This window comes from Megachile rotundata, chromosome 7 (assembly GCF_050947335.1).
Source record: "Megachile rotundata isolate GNS110a chromosome 7, iyMegRotu1, whole genome shotgun sequence".
Taxonomy (NCBI): domain Eukaryota; kingdom Metazoa; phylum Arthropoda; class Insecta; order Hymenoptera; family Megachilidae; genus Megachile; species Megachile rotundata.
This window is the reverse complement of record NC_134989.1, coordinates 3058579-3079204: the sequence shown is the minus strand read 5'-3', so window position 1 is coordinate 3079204 and position 20626 is coordinate 3058579. Positions and strand designations below refer to the sequence as shown.

Genomic DNA, 20626 nt, shown 5'->3' with positions numbered 1-20626 from the left:
GAATTTTTTATCGTATTTTCGTATCTCTCTTAAATGGAAATCATACAATTGATGGATTTGTTTATTTTTAATTGGGAACGTATTAAATTGACAATCAAATAAAACTTCAAAATTCGTACATCGAATTCAGATTCATTTAATCCATGTTTATATTGCATGTTTTTTTTATTTCTATTATATATAAAATATATAGTTGTATTATGAACAAAAATTATAATGATATTATTATGGTACAAAATATTCAGCTGTTACTTTCTGGAATATCGATTTTTACGTAATTAATTTAATTAATTAGAAACTGTTTCCAAGGAGGTAATGTGTAACAGAAATAAATCAATTTTCGAGATACTAAAAAACAAATCATTTCAAAAATATCCGATGTCTGTCGGTTGATTTGTCCCTTTGAAACTGAACTTTCATTGAAATGGTTGCTATGTAGGTATTTTTATGCTTTGAGTTTACTTTAAAATGGCAGAGGATAATACAATAATGCAAGTTATTGATTCAGCAAACATTCGTATTTTAGCGCTTACTTTAACGCGAAGGACAATGTGACTTTAGTAATCAAGTTATAACGTGAAAAGTCTGGTAGGTTCTTTATTGTTCTAAGAATTCAGTAATTGGAACAGAACAGAAAGAAAATGAGCAAGAAAATGCATGTTACATTTTAATTATGATTACAGATACATTGTAAATATACAGGATATTCCAATAAAATGTATATACACAAATATTAATAATAAATATAAGATATATAATTATAAATATAAGATAATAAATAATGAATATAACATCATAACAAGAATATGATATAATATTAGCGTTAATAGCTATTACAAACACTTGTAATATTAAAATAGCTAATGTAATATCAGCTTAACCTTCTTTTGTTCTATTTAATAAATTACCCCTCTATTTCGTTCCGTTCCCAATTGGAGATTTAACTTTCATATGTTCTATAGTAAATTAAATAAACTATTATTGGTTATAGGTTGAAATAAATGCCACCATCTTTATAGATTTAATTTATATACAGGGTGTTACCTGTAACGCTACTCACGATTTTTCTCCCACTTGCAGCCACCTTACGAAAAAATGTTTAGGACAATATTTGCAGGGTGTGAAGTGCACAATAGATATTAGTAAAGCAAATTTTTAAAACAGTTTGTTCTCTTGGCGAAGTCAAGGTCACCTTGGGTTTTTTAAATAGGAACATACATTTTTTTTATTCATAGCTTTAGGGGACATCGAAACGAATTCATAACATATATTACATGATATTTTTACTAACATATTACACGATTTACAGAAGTGGAAATGTGAAGTAAAAGACCGGAATATTACGCGATGGAAGACGGCATACATTTTGAACATGTAATTAAAGTGTATTTTTCTTACATTCTAGTCGCGTGTTTACATTCAGTAATCTCTTTGGAACCAAATAATGGTTACACTACCAAAGTCCAAAGCTAACTACTTAACATTTCCACTTCTGTAAATCGAGTAATATGTTAATAAAAATACCATGTAATATATGTTTTGAATTCGTCTCGATGTCCTCTAAAGCTATGAATAAAAAAAAATGTATGTTCCTACTTAAAAAACCCAAGGTGACCTTGACTTCGCCAAGAGAACAAACTGTTTTAAAAATTTGCTTTACTAATATCTATTGTGCACTTCACACCCTGCAAATATTGTCCTAAACATTTTTTCGTAAGGTAGCGTTACAGGTAACACCCTGTATGTAAACAGAGTTACACTTTGCAAATATATGTATAATAAGAAAGAGAAAAATAACTAATTAAGAGATGCATAAAGTTTCACATAACTATTGTATAACGACTGAACAGTTCGGAAGAAGCATGTGCAGTGGGACGCGGACCGGTAACAGGAGGAAGATCGTCGATTATTTTATGCGATCTGTGACGCCACTAGCATACGCGCCAAACAATCGATATTTTAAACGCCCACATAGGCTGCTTCCTCAATATAAACAATATTTAAGCCGCTTAATATGTTGGTTCCATAAAAAAAAGTAAATAACATTTTCTAATTAAATTTTATTATTTATTTCATGATCATATTCATTTTCAAGCCATTTTAATAGACAGGATGTCTCACAATTAGTGTAGGTTCCTAAAATAGGAGGTAGCTGACGTGTTTATAAGCAAGATTCCCCTTTGCAAAAATGGGGTATCTTGCTTAGAATCACGTGAACTACCTCCTATTTTAGGAACCTACACTAATTGTGAGACACCCTGCATATTTCTGAAATCGTCTTAATAATTCATGCAATGGAAGGTTAAACTATAATATGGTATGTATGCGCTTTCTTGAAACAGTCTCTACAGTAATTAGTTCAACGTGTTTAAGTATATGTATAGTACTTAGTTTAATTTTAATATGCAAAAAATGCAAACGGTGTCACTTAAATTATGCTGTTTCTTTTTCAATATGCACCTATGTACATACATGTTTTATATCAACTGATCAAAAGTTAATATAATTTTATTAAATTAATAAACAAAACAGAAAGGGAAGAAATCTTTTCCAAATGAAAACAAAAAATTGGGAATAAAATGAACTTATTACGAATTAACTTCTTATTTCTGTAAAGTATATATTTCTGTATGAAAATAAAAAGTTATTTTTCATTCACAAGTAATATACTTGCTATCTACTATTTGTTATTCGCAAATGTGAACTCAGTGTGTGGTACATATAATATAATAATAGAGCACTTACTTGATATTTATAATTATAAATCACTTTGATATAACCAGATGTACAAATGAAAAATTATTACATAAGCTACGACCGTGCTGTCGAATATTTTATATATTTTTCTAGTGATATTTTCTTTTGAATTCTTATTATGATCACAGAGAAATTTAGTTTCATGTAAATTTTAAAAGAAAACTGCAGAGGGAAATTTCCGTTTGAGATACAAGTATTCTGAGTTCCAACGTTTTTCTCTTCGTTAACGTTATAGGAAAACGATGAAGTGGCGAAACACTCGCAATGAAAAAGTTTCCATTGCATTTCTCTCCTTTTATTTCATTCCTTCATTTAGAATATTCTATAGAAGAGCTTCTAGTATTTAAATATTTCCACTACTTTGGTTTCCTTATTTTACTTCTTACTTTTTAATTAACGGACGTGAATATTCGACAGCGAATAAACTACAAGATCTAACAAAAATTTCACAGTTTAAGAACTTTTTAAATATATTACAAGACTGTCACAGACTTCTCTTTAATCAACCAATTTATCCGGTAAAATATAAATGTAATTTAATAATACCTACCTAAATAATTCCTCTGTACTCGAATAAGTACAATTTTTTGGACTAATAGAATTTACAATAGAGTAAATGATTAAAATCCCATTTGATATTTATAAATGTAATTGCGGTATATTATTGTTTTATTTTATAGTCAATTTATTTAAATTTTATAGAACGAAATTTGCTATGTAAATGAAGTGCAGTTGTCTGAGAAAAGTCGCTAGAAAAAAAGAAATGCTGCTGAAGTTCCATCCAGTCAGGAACAAATTATTCTCATTTTGTAGTCCTAATAAGAAATAGCACGGCCATTTAGAACCCGGCGGTCCTATTTCCAGCGTTTCTTCGAATTTACATTTTCCTTAGTTTCTGCCACCACAACAGACTGAACTATCTCCTTGTTTGAATCTAAATTATCACCTTTTCCTTGCGTGACCACAGAAGATCTATTTATTATCTTCGTAAACCAATAAGGATTTTTCAAATTAGAGATTAGAAACTTTAGAATTATTAAATTTTTAAACTCATTAACTTATAAATTCTCCAATTATTAAATTCGGCAGTTTATAAATTCGTACAAAATTCATTAAAAACAAAATTGAAAATCTCCAAAACGAAGTAAATTTTTATATTTACGCTGTATTCGAGTGTACTAGGCGTATTTACTGTGACAGTTAACCTGTTGATCGATATTGTCATTTATTAATAATAATTGTTTTATTTTCAGTTATAAAAATCCATTAAACCGAAATTGAACTATACATTCTCATTAAGAGTACACGCTTATGAGTGACGCTGAAATGAATATTGATTGATATTATTATTATTTTGTAATAATTGTTGTTTTCTTCACAGTTGTGTTGCTATTTGACGTTATAACAGCTCGTCAAATTAACTGTACTTTATATTATCAGTTACGCGATGAAATGTGGGTATCACAGCTTATATTTCAGTTATGGTATTAGTGCTATGAATTATAAAATTAACCGAGCATGGCCAGAATTTAATATATTCAGATACGTATTTATGAAAGATAAGTCGACGTAAACAACAGAGAAAGCAATCGTGATAACATTTTCAACGACGGTTGATTTTATTCGAATTTTGCATTCTTACACGACGCATAAAGATAATTTTATATTTATATGAAGGAAACACGGTACTGTAATAAGTTATTGTGATGGAAAATATGATGACGTATATATGTAATCTGACACGTAGGTAACATATCATCATCAAGTGCAACGTAGCATGTTCATTTTTCCACGGCTATAATACATTATAAAGGTTAATAAATTTAGAATCAAATGCGTAACATTATGGCGACAGATTCGATCAAAATACCTTCATGATGTTTATAACAGAAAAAGCAAAATGCAGTATGAGACACGTTTCTTAAAGTAAGAATTAAACTATGCATTTCAACTGTTTGACTAACGAAAAATATTGTAATCAGTTTTTATTTTCGAATTCAAGCGCCGATGGAATACGTAACTCTGTTTTCATTTACTTCTCGAAATCTACAAAGAGTGTGACTACGTGTAACGTTACACTTACGTAATATTTTTTTATTCTTATTTGAATTAATTTAACCTGTTATTAAGTAAGTCTTCTATCTTTACTGTTTTTTATTTTTCAAATACGCTTTATAAGTTATATGTCGATACCATAATTTAAAAATCATACTTAAAAAGTTGTATATTAGAAAAGATATAAAGAAAATTAAGAATCGTTCAAATCTAAATATGCTTTTATTTCTATAATTTAATTTTGTTCATACATGCTTATGTTTAATAATATTATAAGACTCTTCAATTTAGTTAAATGCATTAATCACGCTACTTATTAATACAGAATGTTCAGTATAATAATAGTCCCAATTTTTTCGACAATTTGCAAATATAAATATTACAACAAGATTGTAATAAAAAGTTAAGGGTATTTTCACTTTTTTCTTTGCAATATCGTGAACATGTGAATGTTATAATATCTAATTAATTTAGTATAATACTCATTTCATTAAAAGAGGTAGTTGCAATAAAATATGCATTAAAAGGATATAGATTATAAAAGAATATAAAAAGATTTAAAAAGATATTCTTTAGAACTGACTTCTTGTCTCATCGGATCATATACATATCTGTGATCTATATTCGTTATTCTACATATATTCTTGCTATATTCTTTATATGTTAAACCTAAAAATATAAATTATCGTCAAATGTTTTGATGTGCAGTACCAATCATTCAACTATTGTTCAGTACCAAACAATTTCGTTCCTCTCTTTTATCTTGTATGCAGACTGAATAATTAAAAATGATGATGATCGATAAAAGTGGAAAGTAAACTTAAATGAAGACGTTACTGAGTACCTCATTTGTAAAGAAATATTTAATGAAGATTAAATGCAGTGGATAAATTACGAAGTTTGGACGCACATTAAAAACATTAATCATTTCATTTGTGATGTTTCTAATATTAAGACTTATAATTATAAACCATATTACAATTGTTGCGCGAACAGCGCGGATTCGAGCACCCGACACTATTCTGGCTCAGTCACAACTTAATGAGCTCTGAGCCTGATTCCAATTGATAGTTCGTGATATGATGTCCGATTAGTTTCGCGTTATAGGTACGTTGCTCGAGATATTAGTCGATTCGGTTCGTGTTTTAAAGTGTTTATTATTCGATGTATAAAAGCGTTCGGTTCGTGATTTAAAGTGTGTTGTATGAGATATTACTGTGTTCTCTTCGTGATTTAGATATGTGTTATAGGACCTACCTGAACCTGGCACCCGACTTTCAAAAATTTTATTTCTTTCAATTGCATCGTATTTAGCATCGTTTGTACCCGTTTGTACCACCTTTGTTTTCGTTTGTACCCCAAGGGGTGAAAAGTTACTAGGGGGTGAAAAATACCCCAGCACCCCACTTTAACATTTTTTAATTCTTTCAAAGCCATCATAAAAAGGGACGTCCGTAGAGGTTTGTACCACCCTCACTTTCGTTTGTACCCCAAGGGGTGCGTTTATACCGCGTTTTGAAAGTACGTCCAAGGGGTAACTTCGCCATTTTTTGAGATATTCCAAATCTTCTTGCGGGTGCTGATTCCTAGTCGTTTGTACCCGTTTGTACCACCCTCACATTTGTTTGTACCCCAAGGGGTGCGTTTGTACCGCCTTTCGGAAGTACCCCCAAGGGGTAAATTCGCCATTTCTTGAGATATTCCAAATCTTCTTGCGGGTGCTGATTCCTAGTCGTTTGTACCCGTTTGTACCACCCTCACATTCGTTTGTACCTCAAAGGGTTCGTTTGTACCGCGTTTTGAAAAAAATCCCCTAGAGGTAACTTCGTCAATTTTGGGAATTTTTCAAATCTTCTTGGGGGTGCTGTTTCCTCTTCGTCTCTAGAGGTTTGTACCACCTTTACTTTCGTTTGTACCTCAAAGGGTTCGTTTGTACCGCGTTTTGAAAAAAATCCCCTAGAGGTAACTTCGTCAATTTTGGGAATTTTTCAAATCTTCTTGGGGGTGCTGTTTCCTCTTCGTCTCTAGAGGTTTGTACCACCTTTACTTTCGTTTGTACCTCAAAGGGTTCGTTTGTACCGCGTTTTGAAAAAAATCCCCTAGAGGTAACTTCGTCAATTTTGGGAATTTTTCAAATCTTCTTGGGGGTGCTGTTTCCTCTTCGTCTCTAGAGGTTTGTACCACCTTTACTTTCGTTTGTACCTCAAAGGGTTCGTTTGTACCGCGTTTTGAAAAAAATCCCCTAGAGGTAACTTCGTCAATTTTGGGAATTTTTCAAATCTTCTTGGGGGTGCTGTTTCCTCTTCGTCTCTAGAGGTTTGTACCACCTTTACTTTCGTTTGTACCTCAAAGGGTTCGTTTGTACCGCGTTTTGAAAAAAATCCCCTAGAGGTAACTTCGTCAATTTTGGGAATTTTTCAAATCTTCTTGGGGGTGCTGTTTCCTCTTCGTCTCTAGAGGTTTGTACCACCTTTACTTTCGTTTGTACCTCAAAGGGTTCGTTTGTACCGCGTTTTGAAAAAAATCCCCTAGAGGTAACTTCGTCAATTTTTGGAATTTTTCAAATCTTGTTGGGGGTGCTGTTTCCTCTTCGTCTCTAGAGGTTTGTACCACCTTTACTTTCGTTTGTACCTCAAAGGGTTCGTTTGTACCGCCTTTTGAAAAAAATTCCCCTAGAGGTAACTTCGTCAATTTTTGGAATTTTTCAAATCTTGTTGGGGGTGCTGTTTCCTCTTCGTCTCTAGAGGTTTGTACCACCTTTACTTTCGTTTGTACCTCAAAGGGTTCGTTTGTACCGCGTTTTGAAAAAAATCCCCTAGAGGTAACTTCGTCAATTTTTGGAATTTTTCAAATCTTCTTGGGGGTGCTGTTTCCTCTTCGTCTCTAGAGGTTTGTACCACCTTTACTTTCGTTTGTACCTCAAAGGGTTCGTTTGTACCGCGTTTTGAAAAAAATCCCCTAGAGGTAACTTCGTCAATTTTGGGAATTTTTCAAATCTTCTTGGGGGTGCTGTTTCCTCTTCGTCTCTAGAGGTTTGTACCACCTTTACTTTCGTTTGTACCTCAAAGGGTTCGTTTGTACCGCCTTTTGAAAAAAATTCCCCTAGAGGTAACTTCGTCAATTTTGGGAATTTTTCAAATCTTCTTGGGGGTGCTGTTTCCTATTCGTCTCTAGAGGTTTGTACCACCTTTACTTTCGTTTGTACCTCAAAGGGTTCGTTTGTACCGCGTTTTGAAAAAAATCCCCTAGAGGTAACTTCGTCAATTTTGGGAATTTTTCAAATCTTCTTGGGGGTGCTGTTTCGTCTTCGCTTGCAGAGGTTTGTACCACTTTTACTATCATATATTTATTTGTAATTTCGATTGTTGAACGTACATCGATGACTTTACTACAATATGGTATTGCAAGTAAATATAACACAAATTACATCCTGCTTGGTGTCATTTTCATCAAAGATACGAGGCAAATACGATAGTAAAAGTTCCATTGACGGAAAACCAAAAATAAGGAATTTTGAGTTTTGAATTTAATTGTCAGAACACGCGTGAGTCTTTTAATTTTTGCCGGACGCTTCAACCGTCTGCCTCTCTTTCTTTTCCATTCGCTTTCCGTTTTTATGTTAAAAACTTTATTCACTCGTTACACATACAATTGTTAACGTAATTATATCATGTTTGGTGTCATGTTAATCAGGAAAGCTAGATAAATACGACAGTAAAAATTTTATGAAAAATTAGTAAGAAATAAGAAAATTGCGATCATTTCCTTTTCTTGCATTAGTATGTGTCACCGATATTTGATTCTCGTTGTTTCGGCGACTGAATGTGATTTATTCTTGACTGATTCCGAGGAGGATTCCACCAGTAGTGGGGATAAAATTTTTACTCTTACGTTAGAGATCTTTTTCACATTTACGGAGAGAATAGTGTATAGTATTAATTCGTAATAAGCAATTCGCTCGGGTCTGGCGAGTTGCTTGTTACGAATCACGTATACTATTCGGCTTGCCTTTGTTCCCAAGCGCGACGACGCGACGGTAGCGGTAAACTATAAAGTAATCGGTCGAGCAGAGATGTTATTCTTTAGACAAGGACAGAATATAACATTCTTTCCCTTTTTAATACAAGTAAGATTTTTTGAATGGAACATGTCTATGTATAATATACCGGATTCGTAACAAACAAATGGTCAGACCCGAGCAAGTGGCTTATTACGAATCAATGTAGAATTAGTTGAATGGACGACAGAATCGCTATGCATCAGAGTGAGAAAACAATATATATATTCTGTCCTCTTTCCACTAAACTGTTCGGTTGACCGTGAAAATTTATGACTTCTTCGGTTTCGCGGACCTCTCACTCTTTCTCGGATCTCTCACTCAGCAGCCGACTTTAAACAAACAAGAGGGGATAGAAATTTGCTTGTTACGAATCACAAAACTGTTGCTTGTTACGAATCAATACTGTATAATGATTAGAGGTCGATGCACTTTTTTTGAAAATCGTCAAAGTGCAGATCCATAAGATAATTATTGTAAAGTTAAGAAGGTTTGAAATATTGAACATTTTTTAAATAGTTTTTACTCGGGTGGTTTGCACGTTGAGCCCAAGGTTAACGTAGTTGTTATTTTCTGATTCCGAATGTAATTTAAAAAAGCCGAGGCGATTCTCAGATTTATTACTGCTACGGTAATTTATAGAAGGCCGAGTGCCGAACGGTCAACCCTGTAACGGTTTGGGCCTGATGACCGTTGGCGGAGATATTGAGGACTTCCCAGTTTCAGAAAGTCACCCCCTTTTCCATTCTTCGTTTTCTTCCCACTTTTTCGTTGTACCGAGAGAATATATATTTTGCATTCTATTCAATGACATTTGTTTTGCAACACTTCGCTTGTGAATAAAATATTGAACTTTATTATTTATTATTAAAAATTAGACACTGCCTCGCTCTCCACTTCACTACCTCCTATAGTTTTGAATGATTTAGTTTACAGAAAGTATTGTGCTTCGTAATCAATGACTTGTCATGGTGCTGCGTAGCGCGTGAAAAGCGGTTAGGATATTCTAGAAGGATCTGGTCACAGAGTGGGGAGAATAAAGAGACCGCATGGCACTTAACCCAGAACCTTCACCGAATACCCATCGCTGATAATTAAAAAAATAGTATATCTAACATGCATACGTCCCGCTTTGGTCGTTGCATTTATACAAATTTTAAATTTTCTAACAGTATAGCAGATTGAAAAAACAGCCATATAAAATTGAATTAGACGAACAATAACAGGAATATTCTATACAGAAGATAAGTTATAAATTTTGTCCGCAATGCCCACATATGCAAAGTACTGTGCAGCGCGTTGATGCGTCATAAACAAAAGGTACCACTCATCGCAATAAAGATGTTATTTCACTTTTTAACCGACTTCGAAAAAGGAGGAGGTTACTCAATTCGATTAGTATATTTTTTTTTTTGTTTAAGTTAATGTAGTCAATGAAGAAGTATACAAAATATAAACGAAACGTGATGTGATTAGAAACGTTTTAATATTTTTAATTCGTTGTTAAATTAATAATATAATTTACGCGTTAATTTAATTGCTATATTTTATTGATTTATATGAACGGAGCGATCATGACCATCGCGCTAGCCACCTCTTTAATCTTCTTTATACAGTAATTTAATTCTCAGTGTAATGTAGGTCGGAACCTAAACCTTACACTGTGTAAACAGCAGACATGAAAATCGAAATTCGACAGCTCTTTATTACCCGCCGCGGCTTGTCTTTGCCGGCGTTAACAAAAGCGAGCCGCCGCGCCACCGACTCGCCAAACTAACAGAAAAAGCCGGCGAGACATTTAAATGCTTGTCGATGTTTTAACAGTCTTTCCAGAAGCAATACAGGAATTGATTCGGAAAGACGTCGGGGGGAAAGGGACACATTGCGAAGTGAAAATTCATTCGCTGTTTTCAAGCCGGTCTGTGGGGAATTTGTATTCTTCGTTGCAAAGTCAAAAATCACTTACGGATCCTGAATCGACATGTTAGAGCAATCCGTTCTTTAATGAATGATAAATATTATCCAAATTATGCCATGTTTGGTCTCAATTTAATTGAAAAACCCTCACAAAAATGTTACACAAGTTAGCAGTCAAAAAATGTAAAAATTAAAAAATTCTATTTCTATATTACGAACATTTATTTATATCAGAAACATTTATAATTTTTCTATACATTAGAAAAAATTATATTGCTATATCAGATTGCGTCAAAGGCAAAGCGGTGAATACAGTGTTGCATTTGATTGACTCGAGCGAGACTAACATAGGCGCAGCAATAACGCAAGGCATAGGCGCAGAAAGAGATGTTTTGCGTACTGTGAGAGGGAAACAAGAGCAGCACTCTGAGACGAATTACTGTATGTAGTACACTATTTTCTCCATAGGTATGAAAATTTCGAGTCTGAAATTTCACAATTATAGAATAGGTATTGCATTTTTTATAGTGTACTGAACGTAGAAAAGATTAGCGATACAAAAAAAGTGTGCAGCCTTCTAAATTAAAAAGTTATAATTCTATGTCTTCGGTTTTTCGTAAATGACACTTTTACTATCGCATTTGTTTCGTTTCTCTCATGAAATAATACCACACACGATATAATTACAATCATAATTACTTGAGTAGCGAGTCGTTAGGAGCAATTCATAACTCTGTCGTATACGCGAATTTAGTCTTAAGTATAAAAGTCCGATTCATAGTTTACTAGAGAAGTAATTATGATTAGAATTTATTGTGTTTGGTGCCATTTCAAACAAGAAAGTTCCATAAAATTCCCATAAAATTTATAAAAATAAAAGTTCAATAATAAAATAATAAGAAATAAAATTGCGATATTTTCCCTTGCTTGCATTATTATGTGTCTCACCGATACTCAATGTTCGTCGGCTTTGTAAACGATCGGATATAGCCTTTGACTGTTTATTAACTTTTACTCTTACGACAAAGATGTTTTCCACATTTACGAACCCCATACTGTATATCTACAATGTCGCAGTTAACACTATGGTATTTTTTGAACAGTGGATATAGACGAACCCTTTGAGGTACAAACGAAAGTAAAGGTGGTACAAACCTCCACAGGCGAATAGGAAACAGCACCCCCAAGAAGATTTGAAAAATTCCCAAAATTGACGAAGTTACCTCTAGGGGATTTTTTTCAAAACGCGGTACAAACGAACCCTTTGAGGTACAAACGAAAGTAAAGGTGGTACAAACCTCTAGAGACGAAGAGGAAACAGCACCCCCAAGAAGATTTGAAAAATTCCCAAAATTGACGAAGTTACCTCTAGGGGATTTTTTTCAAAACGCGGTACAAACGAACCCTTTGAGGTACAAACGAATGTGAGGGTGGTACAAACGGGTACAAACGACTAGGAATCAGCACCCGCAAGAAGATTTGGAATATCTCAAGAAATGGCGAATTTACCCCTTGGGGGTACTTCCGAAAGGCGGTACAAACGCACCCCTTGGGGTACAAACAAATGTGAGGGTGGTACAAACGGGTACAAACGACTAGGAATCAGCACCCGCAAGAAGATTTGGAATATCTCAAAAAATGGCGAAGTTACCCCTTGGACGTACTTTCAAAACGCGGTATAAACGCACCCCTTGGGGTACAAACGAAAGTGAGGGTGGTACAAACCTCTACGGACGTCCCTTTTTATGATGGCTTTGAAAGAATTAAAAAATGTTAAAGTGGGGTGCTGGGGTATTTTTCACCCCCTAGTAACTTTTCACCCCTTGGGGTACAAACGAAAACAAAGGTGGTACAAACGGGTACAAACGATGCTAAATACGATGCAATTGAAAGAAATAAAATTTTTGAAAGTCGGGTGCCAGGTTCAGGTAGGTTGTTATAGGAGATATTATCGTGTTCTGACGTCTTCCGTAAAAGTAGCTGTCGACGTTATTTCGGAATCGGTAATTTGGAAGGGGGTGTGTATCTCATTGGTCGTGATTTTTGAGAGGTGACCGCCCTCGTAAGAAATGGTCACCTCCCTTGTACAAGAAATGGTCACCCCTGGAAGTAGCCGCGACCAAGGGGTGACGCACGAGGGATTCCGCGGTTTGGGAAAAACCCGTAGCAGGTAATAAGGTGAAAAAGCACTTTGACCCTGACGACGATGATTGAAAATAACGGGATAGAAAATTAAACATGCTGGTCCCAAGCAGTAAACTTGGGTTGCCGATGCGAAGGTATTTTTTGCTAACTGTCACAGACGCTGATAATGCGGATTTCTCAAACGCGGAGAATCAGCATATTAGGAATATATAGAGCGAACGCGCAGCGGCGCGAGACTAATAATATTATACGCGAAACGAATTGTTCATCGAATTGTTTACTGACCAGTGGTAGTTAAGTATTTGTGTTTAGGAGTGTTTACCCAAATTTATTTGTATAATTGTGAATAAATAAAAGTAGTATTTGTCGTTGACGATCTATCAACGGCAAATCGTTTCTTTTTAAAAAAAAGTGTTTTTCATTGAGGAAGTGACATAACGAAAAATGGTCAATGGCTTCATAAACTTATTGCCTGTACGGTCAGTCCGAGATCCTCGGTCTATTGCCTTGTAAAAATATGAAAAGATAGCTGCATCGCACTCTAAACTCTAAGGCGATGCAACAACAATATTAAAAAAAGGTTTAGGATCAAATAGGATGATTTCGAAGGGGACACAATCTGACATGATTAATTTTTCCGGAAATGTGTAACGGACATATGGAGATCACTGAACTTATACATTTTTTTAAATATATTGTTCGACTCTGGTGAATATTCTCTACAAAAATGTATTACTTATTGAATGTTTTTAATAATTTATCATGCGCTATTTATTATAAGTATTTAAAATATTGTCAAGGGTTGTTAATGAAATTTCAACAAAGCATTATCAATGGCAGAAACAGTAATAGAGCTACATGTGAAAGGCCAAATTATTCCAGACTTTATATAATTGTCATACTCTGAAAGAATACAAAGTGTTGCAAATTCATTAATCTGTAAGAGTGAGCGAACAATTAATAGTGACTATGGCCAAGTCACTTTAGAGCCATCATAAATCAGGGACCCTCAGCAAGGATTGGGACCGAATTGGTGCGAGACCCGGTCACTTTTCCGGTCACTTTCCCGGTCACCCCTTCAGTGGTTGATACTAACCAGGCCCGCAGAACCGAGATTGTTTTTCTTGAAAATTCGAAGTGGGGATGCGATCCCCATAAAACCCTCGGGAAAGCCTGAGAACAACAAATATTGTTGACGATTTTTAGAGAAGAACATGAACAGCAAAACAGACGATAAAATTATTTGTAAAACTGTGTCCTATGAAATATAGGCATCCTTACAGATTCAATATTCAATAATCAAATTCAATGATTTTCAAAATATATGAACGTTACTGGAAAATTTTTTAACAATATTGAATTTTTTAGTATCTTATATACCTAGTTCATAATCAATTATTATATATAATAAATATCTTGTGGATCAATGTTCTTCTGGTATAAATAGGTTTATATCTTCTTGGAACAAATGCAGTGGCGGTTTGCTTATAGTCATTGTAGGCCTGCAACACTTTTTTCCATTTGATATTATAAAAAACGCTTAATATAATGAGTCCTGTTTTTTTAATTATTTCTTGTTCTGAATAAATTTTCTTATTACACAATTTTAAAACCGAGATTAAACATTTTCACTAAACAAGTGTCCTGCAAAATCGAATAATACATGAAAATTAAAATATCATTGGTTCATATATTCTTTATGCGTTTACTTGCAGAAAACCCTACATAAATATGCTGTAACTAAATCTATTACTCATCTAAAAAAATTGCATACATTGCAAACATTTTTGGATAATTATACACGACAAGCGAGTTAACATCATATGTTGTTAATCAAAAATATGACATTAACATTACCTTGTCATATGTTTTTAAAGACATGATTCTGAGTAAATTTTTTTAATGATTTGATCGGTAGTCTCTTACGATTTTCGAAATATTTGCGAAAAAATTTTCGATTGCGTTACTTACCTGCTCTACTCCTCGTTTTTGGCATATGCTTTTTTGAGTAAATCTTTTAAATAACTTAATTGGTACCCTGTTACAGTTTTTGAAATATTTGTGAAAAATTTTTCGTCCGCGTTATTTGCTCGCTCGATTTGCTTGAACAAAATCTAATCTAAACAAATACCAATCTGACATGTAAACGAGACTAGTAAGTGACGGGTACCCGAGTTGCGGTAAAAATTTGTTTTTTAAATCTGTTTGTTCACTTTACTCGTATTTGGGATAGGTATTCGGTTGAACTAAATTAATTTCGAGCGAGCGAAGCAAACGAGTAGCAATTTTCGCACACGAGCTATTTATCTTTTATTACTAATAAAAAAAGTTACAGGCGAAATAAGAATTTGTCAATTCTAAAAAATTAGTATTTTACATTACGATATATCGGAAATAGCAATTTTAACGCGTCAGTGACATGTACATGTATAGTGACATGTATTCGAAAAAGTTGTTTGAAATGATGAATTTTTACAACATATTTTAAAGTCATGAAAATTTATGACTACTTCTAAACAATTATAAAAGAAATTTAAGATGATTGTAGTATATATTTTTGCTTTGTAACAGAAATGGTATTACATCGAGTAATTTAAACCTTCCCGTTTTCTCTTACTGTAATGCAAAATGTAAATATATAGAGAAAATGCATCATATTTGCAATACCGAAGTATGTAAGAACCTGTTCATCAACAACATTTGTGGATTTTGACGAACTTTCGATACAATCTTTAAAGCAGTAAAACGTCAGCTTGCAAATATTTTTTAGCAAGTATTCAATCGTACCAAACATGGTTAAATGCGTTAAAGCCTTACGGCAAATCATTTAATTTAGCCGTTTGCATGTTCTATAATTTCATGATAATTTTATGAATATTTCGAGAATACATAAAAATACATGAAATTTTAGGTTTCAGTGTCGAGTTACTAATTCAGAGTACCGAATATTAATTTGCATCGGTAATTTGGAATATTCCAACAGTTAACATGGGTAACATGGGTAACAGTTAACGTCAAAAGGAGAGAAGAGTGAATGCAGTGTTTCATGTATGAAATGTGGGCAAACTAAATTTGTTGACTATGACTGTAGAAGTTACACCTGTGATTTCTACAAATAAATTTCTTGTCTGACTAAATCATTACAGAAAATTATTGTATTATTCGCTTGTTTTTTTAATTTTATAAGATGAAGATAAATTTAAATACCGCTATTTTACACCGTAACAGAAGTATTACTTTATGCCAGCTTTCAATTAAATCGAAGATTTGGATACTTTTCTTCTTTCGTGACAAAATTGTGTTACAAGACGTGTAATTTCGAAACTTGCAGGTATAAGGTACATATCTTGAGATCAGATAAGCTGTGCATTACAACTGGTTTTAATTTCACTAACTGTAAAGATATCACAAAAAATATATTGTTTCATTTAAAAACTTGCTTTCGTACGCTGATGGTTTTCCGCTCCCAGATTCCCTGTTAGATACCTTCCGGCACTTTTGACTATTTTTCTTGGGGTTCTGGCCCATTTTTAAAGTTCGATTTTTTGGAAAAAAGTCGTAACTGGTACGATTTGGTTTGAACATTTATAAACGTGAGTAAGTGGTGGCATTTTGATATAATATATTTTGATATTACCTTGAAACCTTGTAAATAAATGACCTTGGGGAAACATTTTTTCTATCAAGGATTCGCTCCTCGAAATAGTACAATTTTGTCCTACAGAAATTTGTCATATGTTAACAGCAATGAAAATATTAAATATGTTTCTGTCCGTATAACAATTTATTAACCCTTTGCACTCGGAAAGTTTATTTTATCGTTCAAAATGTCCCCTCAGAGGGGACAGCCGAGTGCAAAGGGTTAATTTTCCTATCATACAGTAAGACCCCGCTTAACGCTGCTCCGCTTAACGCTGTTTCAGTATTACGCGGTTGTATTTAGATTTCTCGAAATGGCACACGGTATTGATACTTGTATATGTGTGCAAAAGAAGCCGGCATGCAACAACTATAAGCGGTGCATTATGCAGCGACGATGCACATGATTTTTGTTTCACTACACTCTTTTGTTACTTTGTCCAAAATAAAGGTTCCAACGACTATTCCTCGTTTAACGCTGTTTCGTTTAGCGCTGGAACTTATTGGAACGTATCCCCCGCGTTAAGCGGGGTCTTACTGTATTAGGCAATTTTATTACTATTCTTTGCTCCCAATTTTAAATAATTTAATAAAAGAAATATTCCCGTGATATTCGCAAAAGTTTTTCTTTTGCAAATGCTGATTCTTATTTTATTTGAAAATCACAATTTTATCTTTTCGAAAAAACATATTTAGTCATAATTTTACATTGTCTAAATATAAATTACAATTATTATAACTGCTTCCGTAGTCGTTCGATCAGCGAAATATTTAGGATTCGAAATCCTTTGTATATGTATTTCTTAGTAGATTGTAACATCCGTAAAGATCGATTCCACGTGACTAGATCATCGTCACGCGCTGAATAGGGACACACGGGGATGGTTAAGGAGTCGCGAAACGCTAAGGGATGATCACTAATGGGCGGGGGCGCAACAGTTGCGTGGGTGGATGCGCGTTTGATGAGGGAGTGGAATGGAAAGGTGGGAGCAAGGCCGGAAGAGGGATGAGAGGCAAACGTAGAAGGGGGTTAGATCCCGGTACCCGTTGACGTGCCTCAGTATTCATCTAGTATCCGCGCGGTGAACAACCCTACCTTCGGAATTTCACGACGGAAACTCGTTCCAGCCGCATTCGATCTGTGACTTAAAATTTCGTATAGAATGAACTGCACGGTGTAATGTTCTCGTGAAAATTGCTAAACTCCCTGGAAAGAAGTCATTCCACCGGCAATCGTCAATGGTAAAAACAAGGAAATGTGATTAAGTTCGTGAAGAAAATCGTGCAGGGCGTGTACAGTTGAAATTTCAACCTGCTTTCAACCTGTGTATCGGGATACATACTTGAACGTAGCAATCCAATACATGATATCGTGTTTAATCTAGCAGTTCTGCTGTAAGAGTATCGTTATCCGAAGAATTCAGAAATAAAATACTTTAATGTCCCGTAAAGTTTATCGTGATACGGTTTTTTTTTGCAAATATTGAATAAATGTATTGCTGAAAACGTTGCGTATGCAACACAATATAGGTTCATTTAAAAATTTCTCAAAAGATATCTCTGAAAAAATTTTTCAAAGGATATGTGCAAATATTCTTTAAAGTTTTGAAAAAAATTGTTTGTTACCCTGCAGAGTGATTTTCTTTTAGTTAGAATAATTACGCGGTCAAACATTGCCGGGAATAGTTATGTTTGCATTTCCCGCGCACGTGTACTGTTTTGAAAGCTCAGAAAGCCGGTAGGAATTTATTCTAAGTTGGTTATGCGATAAAACCATCAAAGCAATTATGCTTGAGGGTGCTCGTACTTTTTAAAGAAATATTCTTATTTTAAAACTCACCTCATATAGCAAATTTTTACTTCTTTTTTTCTATCGTGCACTATACAATAGGTGTTTTCTATAGAGTCTTCGTATGTCGAATATGTCTTATTTTTCTTCCTTACATCTAAAGTTATAATAACCAAATTTAATTAAACAAAATATGTGTTCAATAAGGATTTATTCAATTAGAAACAATGCATTTTTAACTCTCGATACTGATAAGAAAATTATTATAATCAATAAATAGCTTTTATTAAAAAAATGTTTTTGGAGGGAAATGATTTAATATTACCAATTGGTAACATTTTAAGAGGATGTAACAGATGTTAAATGAAATTTTTCGAAAATTATAAAATTCGTAAAATACAAAAACTATAAGATTTATAAAATATAAAACTTGTCTAAGGAGAGATGTTATAGTACAAAATACGTACCGGGTATTGTTATTTTACAAATGAACGTCTTAAACGAAATAAATATGTAAATCTACCTGTATATGATAATTTGTTTAAATTAACAAGAAAACGTAAAATTAACAAAATAAAAACAAAAAAATATTAATTTTTATGTAGATAATTATAAAATATTTGAAAACTGAATTACTTAGAACCTTAAAGGGGTCAACTTTGAATGAATAATATCGTGTGCAAAAGTTTGATATGCTGTTAAGAATTATCTTTTATTAAATGATCACATATTTATATGTCTAGTAAAGGGATCATTTTGGTTATTGGTCAATAACAAATTTTGAATACTTTTGTCAATACTTTTAAAAACCTAATAATAGTCATACTTTCATAACCAATATTTTTAAGTACCTAGAGTGGAATATTTTTCTAACGCATTCGTTTCATTTTTAAGTAATTGATAATAGTTATTATTGCTTTTAAAAATTAGCACGCTGCAATGCATTGTTTTTTCAAAACTATGTTTGTTTATTTTCATACACTTTGTATGAACATGTTCAAACAATTATTGTATGTTATGATATTTAATTTTTAATTACATAATTTTCTCAAATAACCACAGTCAAGTGTTTCATATTTTAAAAATGGATTTGTAGAAAAATAATATATATAAATTTGCAACAGCTCAAATATGTACTAAAATAAGTTAAGATTGCATTGAAATTAAACTTGAAGGATAATGACTATTTTTCATTATTTCACTACTTTTTATATCAGTGACCGAGAAATGTTTCAGGAAAGGTCGAAGTTGGGCTTTAATTTAATCTAATCTAAATTTTCAAAATTTGAAATTACAATATATTGAAGTTTTCAAACTTCCAATTCAAAAAGTTGTTAAATTGTCAAATTATTAGATTTCTTAAAGTTTCAAACCTTCATATTGGTTAATTTTCAAAATTTTCGTATTTTCAATTTAATTTTGAGTTCAGTTTAATTCAATTTCAATTTAATTTGAAATTAATATTCTAAATTTACGGATTTACAAATTCCTATTTCAAAAATTTTCAATATTTCCAAGTACAGAAATTTATAAATTTTCAAGTTTTCATAGTCTTAAACTTCCAAATCCGTAGTTTCCAATTATTCATATCTTCAAATATCAAAATCTTCAAATTTCTCGATTTAATAAATTTACAATTTTTAATTTCCCAGTTTTCAAATTACCACGTCGCTAATTTACAAATTTTGGAAGTTTCAATTTATGAAATGTTTAATCTTCCAGTTTCCAAATTTTCGATTTTTCCAATTTTCATAGTGTCAAATTCCGATATTTCTAAATATTAATTTTCATGTTTTTAAATTTCCAAATTCCAAGATTTTCAAATCCCCACAATTCATAATTCTCAAATATTTAAATTCCGAAATTTGTACCGTCCAATATTTGTATATCTCCAAGTTTGAAATTCAATACATAAATATGTATCTGAATTCAATATCAGTATATCCAACGGCAATACAATAATTTCAATATTGCCGCATTGTCAGTAAATAATTAAAGCTCCGAAATATTAATAATATATATTGATAATTTGAGGTTTTCATTAAAGTGTTACGTGGTTTTAGTAGGTGTTCATTTAATTGATGACATCTTGATATATGGTTTTAACTGAGAAAGAATAAATTGTTTTTTAACGATTTATGTTATATCTTTCTTCATGATTTATTAGACTTGAATTTCCTATATTTTAAACCACTTTTGCTGCCGCATGAAAATGCACATCTTGCATCAGTGATTGGATCGACTGTGATTTTAATTTGGGATGTATA

At 32.9% G+C, this 20626-nt stretch overlaps 1 protein-coding gene across 5 annotated transcripts in view; it reads left to right on the top strand.

Moving 5' to 3' along the window:
* Window positions 1–20626, top strand: part of LOC100878472 (uncharacterized) — a 422291-nt gene that overhangs the window by 92151 nt on the left and 309514 nt on the right. The gene's annotated exons all lie outside the window — the stretch shown is intronic.